Source organism: Pinus tabuliformis, chromosome 2_2 (genome assembly GCF_031772625.1).
Source record: "Pinus tabuliformis cultivar Carrire ecotype Pingquan chromosome 2_2, CPIR1, whole genome shotgun sequence".
Lineage (NCBI taxonomy): Eukaryota > Viridiplantae > Streptophyta > Pinopsida > Pinales > Pinaceae > Pinus > Pinus tabuliformis.
In genome coordinates this window covers 875,090,119-875,098,289 of record NC_142300.1, presented here as the reverse complement: position 1 = coordinate 875,098,289, position 8,171 = coordinate 875,090,119, and the positions used below count along the sequence as shown (strand labels likewise).

General features: G+C 36.9%; 1 pseudogene; it reads left to right on the top strand.

The window, feature by feature from the left end:
* The first annotated feature begins 1,458 nt into the window (after window positions 1–1,458).
* LOC149195776 (uncharacterized) lies at window positions 1,459–4,809 on the top strand (annotated as a pseudogene).
* The last annotated feature ends 3,362 nt before the right edge of the window (window positions 4,810–8,171 follow it).

Here is an 8,171-nt window from a genome sequence, read left to right as displayed (position 1 = left end):
TCTCATATGCAAGTTTGATAAAGGGAAGTCATGTATATACGCAAGTTAGTTACTGCATAGTCACGTATATGATTGTTTGAGGAAAGGCAGTAGGGACAGGTTCAAAAAAAGGATCAGTTATGATTCATTTTTACTCTCGTTGATAATGGTTGCAATTTGCTGATGATGTGTGGAAATGATTTGATGGTTAGAAGTGTTTTGATTCTAATATGCATGATCAGATCTGACAATAAACACGATAGCATAGGTTTAGTGGGAGCATATGATTTTAATGCATTGTTGGCATTATGGTTAATTGTCCTTAGTGATGATGTTTATATGGATAAATGATTCATCTTGCTATGATATGGTTATGAGTTGTTCAGATGAGTCTTGGGGTTACATAGTTGATATTTAGATCAGATTTGTGGTGCTTACATGGTGATCTTCATAAGGGTAAGGAGAAGTACATAGCTTGAATTCACATCTTCTTTACTTGTTGATGAGTCACTCGTATGCTGTTGTCATCTCCTATTGTTCTTGGCACACATATGGATGATGATTGTTGGCTGGATACATGGATGATTATTCAAAGTTTCATTGCTGGAGACATGATGATGATGAGTTCTTACCTATATGATGATAAGTTGTTTCATACATATGTTGATTGATGAAAATATTCCCAATTGATGATACTTGGTTCATGCAGATCTGGATGGCTATGGTTTTTTTCACATATGATATAATTTGAATGATTTTATGATGATAAGTTGATATCTATATACCCTGTCATAAGACATTTACAAGTTGCTAATCTGGAATTGGTTGTACGTGAGTTTCATCCGCGTATATATGCTTGTGGATATAGTCGCGTATATGTTAATATGGAGGAAATCAGTGGGCCAGACTTAGGGTGAGAAGAGCCTGATATGGGTCTGATAGAAACCATCTGGCACAGGTTCAGGGGGAGCAGATTAACTTCTAAATAATGCATTGTTGGCATTACCTTAGAAGCTTTTGGTGCTAGCTGTTGTTGGATTCAGGTGGAACAAATGCAGAGCGAGAACAGAAGGAAATAATGATTGTTGATCTGAATGGTGATTGACAGATGTTGCTGCTATCAATTATTAGTGATTTTCATAAGTCTTGCTCTAGATACTTTGTCTCTATGTCATGTATCTCTTTTATGATGTCAAGGTCATGTAACGGCCTATTTTGGTTTCCCCACTATGCTTGGGATGAAGATGTAATGTATTTGGTTGTCATATTTCTGATGTATCCCCACTTGGTTGGGTGATGGATGTATGTATTGAGTCTTTTGGTGATAGGAAGGTCTTTTATGATGTATAAGTCTTGGTTGTTCTTGAAGAACATCTTTTGCAGATATTTTCTACAGTCAGGGGGAGCATGAACAAGCATATTCAGTAGAGCAGAGATTTCAGCATGTTCTCAGAAAGAGCATGGTCATATTGGTGCACCATGGGACATACAAAGGGGGCGCTCATTCAGAGACTTCAGCAGGTACTCAGGGGGAGTATAGACAGTGGAATGTATATCAAGGAAAGAGCATGTCTTGATCTGCCCTTTGCCCTTGATCTCAAAGGGGGAGAGTGATTTTGGTGTTGTTGCCATCAAGTCCAAAGCGGGAGATTGTTGGCATTATGATGCATGTGTTGTACTTGATGGCAACCCACTCATAGAAGAACATCTCATCAGATGAATCTACAGAAGAGATATCAGATGTGACATAATACATGGGATGCAGGACAGCTCAAAGGAATCAAATGACAAGTTCTTAGTATGACAAGTAAGCTTTGCCATCAAGTCCAAAGGGGGAGATTGTTGGCATTATGGCTAAAGTGTTGTCCTTGATGGCAAATCATACAGGTGATAGATCACAGTAAAACAGGTCAACAACAAAGATTGATGATCAGCCCACAAAGAATGAAGAAAATAAGAAGTATGTAGGTGCGCTGTGTAATAGGTGTGGTCATAGGCTGGGTACACAAGTACTCTGTTTAGAAGGTGCGAACATGTTTGCAGATTCACAAAACAAAAGGTGCGGTCCTAAATGTTCACACACTTTCATGCAGAGAAAAGCGCATGTGTGGGAATTTGATGGTTGGTCCATGGTATTTAAGTCATCGTTAAGTGATCTTATGGTTTTGGTTCGTGGTATAAGATCTAAACTATTGAGCCCCAGGTATTTGGATCCCTTGTATTGGTTATCTATGGTTTTGATTCATGGTTTTAGCAAGAGCTTGACTATAAAAAGGAAAGGAGATCATTTGGCTAGACACTTGTGAAAGTTGAAGATCTTAAGAAAAGCTAGATCTGAAATTCTTGTGATCGGTTGGTGAGTGATAGTTGAATCTAAATCAAGGAGAAACATGTGGATTACGAGTCGGATCTACTGATGGGTTGAGATCTCCTCGGCGCATGATGAGATCTGTAGATATGATAGTTTGGGGTATTCCTGAAGTCTAGAAATTTGTCTATACCTGCAGGACCGCAAGTGCAGACAAGGAACAGTGCGGAGGTATGCAGGCCCAGAAGCGCCACAAGTGCGGAGGTGCTTAGGCAATCCATAAGACTCAGTGCGGAGGTACGCAGGCAAGTCATTGGCACAGTGCAGAGGTACGCAGGCAAGCAATTGACGTAGTGTGGAGGTGCGCAGGCAAGCAGTTGAGTCAGGTGCGGAGGTACGCAGACAAGCAGCAGGAGAAGGTGCAGATATACGTAGGTGTTTTATTGGTGAAGCTGCGGACTTTTCATGAAATCTATTTAGCTGCCCCTGCTTATTATTTCAGTGTTCTAGGATCTGAAGTGATGTTTGGTTACTAGTATTATGTTCTGATAACAACATTATGAGAAGTGATTGATTATGTTTAGCTTCAGTATTGATAGATGAATGGATCAGGTTCATAATGACTTATCCTTATATGATCTAATGGACTAGATCTGATTACTGACACACATATTATCCTCGTATATGTATTGATCTAGTGATTGGGTGATTTAGAAGATTGATTGATCATGTGCTTCAATGATATTTATGGGTCCAGTATGAAAATTGGATGAAACGTGGCCTTTCAGATTATGTGTTGTGCTTCAGGTGTATCCAGTCTGAAAATGTATGAAACGTGGTACCCGGAGGAGAGAAGATTGTAGGTCGGCGCCTACATACTAGTATCTTAGCTAGTACAAGAGCTAAGGGGGTGGTAGCTCCCTTCCAGTAGCAGTTGAAAACTTTGGAGCATTGTAGTAGGTAGCAGCCTGCATACTAGTAAATGCATCGGCTAGTACAAGATCTATGGGAGTTGTAGCTCTCTACAGGTAGAAGCCTGCGTACTGGTATAAGATTGCACCAGTACAGAAATATTGTAAAAGGATTTTCTTATTAAGAAGAAGATTGAGATAACTTGCAGCAGGTGGTTTTCTCCCACATTGGGTTTCCACCTTATATCATGGTGTTCATGTGTGTGGCTTATGTGCGATGATCTGTTCTATTTTACTGCACCTGCTTATTGTTAATATAGTTGATAATATTCTAATGCACTCATTAAGGATCAACTAACTGAATCATAAGAAGTTATGGAAGTTGCATATATGAATTTGAATATGGAAATGAAAAAGTTTTATTGACTTGATAATACTGATTCACCCCCCCTCTCAGTATTATTTCCAACAGAAAATTTTCAAGTCGGGTAGGAAAGATGGTGGGCATAAAATCTTAAAGGATATGTTTCGTAGAGGTTGCACACCAAATATAACACTTTATAATGTATATCTGAACTTTCTTCCTAGAGTAGCGCAAATTTACAAGGCTGGTAAATTTTTTTGAAGAAATTGAAGAGCATGGATATGTTCCAGATGTTTTTACTTTACACTACTGCATGGTCTTATAAATACTGGTGAAGCATAAAAAACATACAAGTTGTTTTATGCAATGAAAGAGCAAGGTTGTGAACTTGATACTCTTGCATATAACACTACCATTGATGGTTTTTGGAAGTCAAGAAAGGTGAAAAAAGCCTTCCAACTCCTTGAAGAAATGAGGATAAAGGGCCATTCTCCTAGTGTAGTTTCTTATGGAGCACTTATTGATGGACTTGCAAAGGTTGACTAACTAGATGAGGCATACATGCTTTTTGAGGAAGGCCAAAGGCATAGTTTTGAATGTATTTGTTTATAGCAGTCTTGTACATGGTTTTGGAAAGGTAGGAAGAATAGACGAGGCATAATTGATTATGGATGAAATGATGCAGAAAGCCTTGAACCCGAATGTATATACATGGAACTGTCTACTTCACGCTCTTGTCAAGGCAGAGGAGATAAATGAGGCATTTGTATGTTTTTGGTCAATGAAAGATTTGAAGTGCTCTCCAAATGTTGTGACTTATAGTATTATTATATATGGCCTTTGCACAGTGCAAAAATTTAACAAATATTTTGTGTTTTGGTAAGAAATGCAAAAGCTTGGCCATACCCCTAATGTGATTACATACACCACTATGATTCATGGTCTGGCTAAGTCTGGGAATATAACATAGGCCTATGATTTATTTGAGAAATTAAAAGCCACAGGCCGTAAGCCTGATTGTGCATGTTATAATGGCCTTATAACTGGGCTGAGCAATGCAAATAAATCACTCGAAGCTTTCAAGGTTTTTGAAGAAACATGATTGAATGGATGTAAAATATGTGTTAAAATTTGTATTATGCTTCTTGATGCCCTTCACAGGGCTGAAAATATTCAGTAGGATGCCATTGTAGTTGTTGTTTTAAGTGGAATCAGAAAAATCTCAGGATGCTTCAAAATATTTGTAATCTTGGATTACATGAAGGTCCAAAGGACCAAATATTATCAGGCCATAGTGGAATTCATACACTTTCTTTCCATTAAACATATTCCTATCATGCTTGCTTCTAGGTTATTGTTTTCTAATTCTTACTTGAGCTTCTTGAAATTCATTTGTTGGGAAAGTTGTTTTCCAATTATTGGTTTTTTCACAAATGTTGACACCAGTTGAAGGGTTGCATGGCTTAACAGTTGATGATTGAATTATTTTCACTGTTGAAGGGAAATCATGAAAATATACATGTGCGGGATCCCAAGTCCACAACTAAATGTTTGATCTCCAAATGTCTAAAATAGCATTGTTTTTGTTTTGCTGTTAAAAAACCTAGAGAACCTACAGGTCCTAGAAGAGTTTTATATGCCAGGAGTTTGGCGAGGCATGCTTTAAACTTGTTATCATCTATTACAGCATTGGAAAATTTTGAAAGACCAAACTAATTTTTTGTTGTTGAAATTGGGCTTTGAATAAAACATGTTTCGAGAAATTTATATTGGTGGGCATGATGTTGCTACTTGAATTTCCTTTCAATGTGATCTAACAGGCAGTGCATAACTACCATCACAGGAGAATCTCATGATGTCGGGTATGAATCCTCTTTTTAAATTCTAAGGTCCTTCCTCTATCTATTATGAAAATAAGTATATGATAAATTTTCTTTTAAGAACCTACATGAAATTTTTTATTTAAGAACCTAAGTAATAAAACGATAAAGTTTTGTAAATTGATGCATCCTTCAGTGAGTTTGCTTATATTGTTGGCAAGTGAATATGGAGCTTATCATCTCATATAGCAAGAAGACCAAATCAACTTTGTCCTTTGTGTCTATGGCTATTGCATTAGTTTGCTTCCATTCTAATTTTTCTTTTTGTTTCTTTCCAAGTCTTAAAATTTATCTTCTCTTAACTTTATCCTCATAAAATTGCAACTATTTTCCCCTTTAGCTATATAAGGAACCATGGGAATACTGTTAGGCCCCTATACTATTAGTGTAACCCCTTATTATTATTAGTACAACCCACTTATTATATTGATGTACCCATGTAGTGCCCATATTGTTACTATTGTGCCCCATAGAAGCCCACTATTGTTATTATTGTGCCCTTACATTATTATTGTTATGTTGGCTCTGATTATGTTATGACCCCTTAGACTCCTATATATAGAAAGGAGGTCTTTTCAATTGTATCATCCAAGAATTGTTCATTTAAGTAATGTAAAGGAGGTTTCCCCCTCGAAGAGGCTGAATTCTAAGGCGTTGATCTATCTTTTCTATCTTTTCTTGAGCTGGTTTCATAACATTTGGTATCAGAGCTTTGGATTCTAGGGTTTCGTTGCTCCAAACATCATGGAATTTTTGCTATAACTTTTTTTCTGCAGCGTTTCAGAAGTCACAACAAAAACCCATTTGAGAAGAAATCGTTCTAAATCTTGGGTCCAAATTTCAGATCTTTTCGCACTACATTTATGGAGATATGATCTGAGGAAGTTGGTCTTTTTGCAGACTCCTGAATTACATTCAAAACAGGTGACCTGGGAAAAATCATCATAACTTTCTCTCTAAGCATCAGATTGAAATTTCGTAAGAAGGTACAGAAAGAGGACATACTTTAGTTTCCTGTATATATTTTTCAGAGCCATAGGTCAAAAAATTGACACGTGGCACTTCATACAATTTTGCTCTTCTGGAAAGGTCTATAATCAGGTCATCTCGGGACATTGTGCATAACTCTTTTTTGGAGAATCAAATTTGGATTAGACTAGTGGCATTGGAAAGAGGACAAAGAGGCCTACTACAAGTATCAATTTTAGAACTTAAATTTCTGAAACTATAGAGTTACAGTTATTTCAAGATCAAGGTCCTAAAATCAAGAAAAAGCAAGATGAGGAAGTTTGATGGCAAGGATCCGGTAAATTGGATACTTCAGATGGAGCAATATTTTGATCTACATGGTGTACCACTATTACAAAAGGTATGTATTGCATCTTCATATTTAGAACTGGATCAATTTAAATGGTATAAAGGGCTTTGTTCTTGTAAAAAACTTGTTACGTGGTCAATTCTTATGGAGGAAATCATAGCACATTATGAGGATACAAAGAGCAACACCTTTTTTAGAGCAACACCACAACAATTGGAAAGTAAAATTATGGTAACAAGGAAGTATACCCCTCACAACTGTAAAGATAGAAGTGTTGTTTCTCCTAGCCTTCCACAACCTACAAGGGTTACACAACAACAATTAGAAGAAAAAAGAGAAAAAGGGCTTTGTTACAATTGTGATAGAAAATGCACTAAAGGTCATAAGTGTGCTGAGAAGAATTTTTTTTACATAGAGTATGAAGAGGAGGAATAAAACGATCAAGAAACATCAAAAGAAGAGGATATATGCCAGGACTCAACCCTAGAGAAAGAAGAAATGAATCAGACCATATCTTGTAAACTATTAGCAAGAATGACCACTCCTCAAACTCTCAAGATAGAAGGACATATCAAGAAGAAAAAGGTGAAAGAAGTGAAAGATCACATCAATAAAGAAGAAATGAATCCAACCATATCTTGTAATTCGTTGGTCGGAATTACCACTCCTCAAACTATCAAGATAGAAGGACATATCAAGAAGAAAAATGTTCAAGAAGTGAAAGATCACATCAAGCGTCAAGAAATGAATCCAACCATATCTTGTAAAGGATTGGAAGAAATTACCACTCCTCAAACTCTAAAGATAGAAGGACATATCAAGAAGAAGAAGGTTCAAGCAGTGAAAGATCACATCGAGCATCAACAACAAGTTCTCCAACTTTTAAAGGATAACGCCACTTTGGTGCAAAATCAAATGAAACAATAGGTAGATCAACATCATAGTGAAAAATGTTTTGATGTAGGTGATTGGGTATTTTTACTGCTACATCTAAAGAAAGCTATTTATGAGAAGGAAATGTTGGCAATACTATATGCACTTAACAAATGGCGACCTTACCAAATGGGAATACTGTTCAAGGATGAGGATGTGGAAGCATTGTTTTGTGCTATTTCTATTATCCAACCAGATTGGATAAACGAAGCAAGGGATCAATGGAAGAAGGACGAAGAAGTATGGCCACTTATTCAAAAGTTGCAAAAGATCCCAATTCAAACAATATTGCCAAAAATTGAAGAGGAAGGAAAAATCATATTGGAACTCGGAGCAGTCACAGAAACAAGAACCCTACAGCTATGAAATCGATCAATTTTAGAGTATCTCATCAAGTGGAAGAACTTACCCGCTGAAGATTCCACATGGGAGGACAAGAAATTTATACAGAAGCATCAAGAACTACTCAAGCATTGAG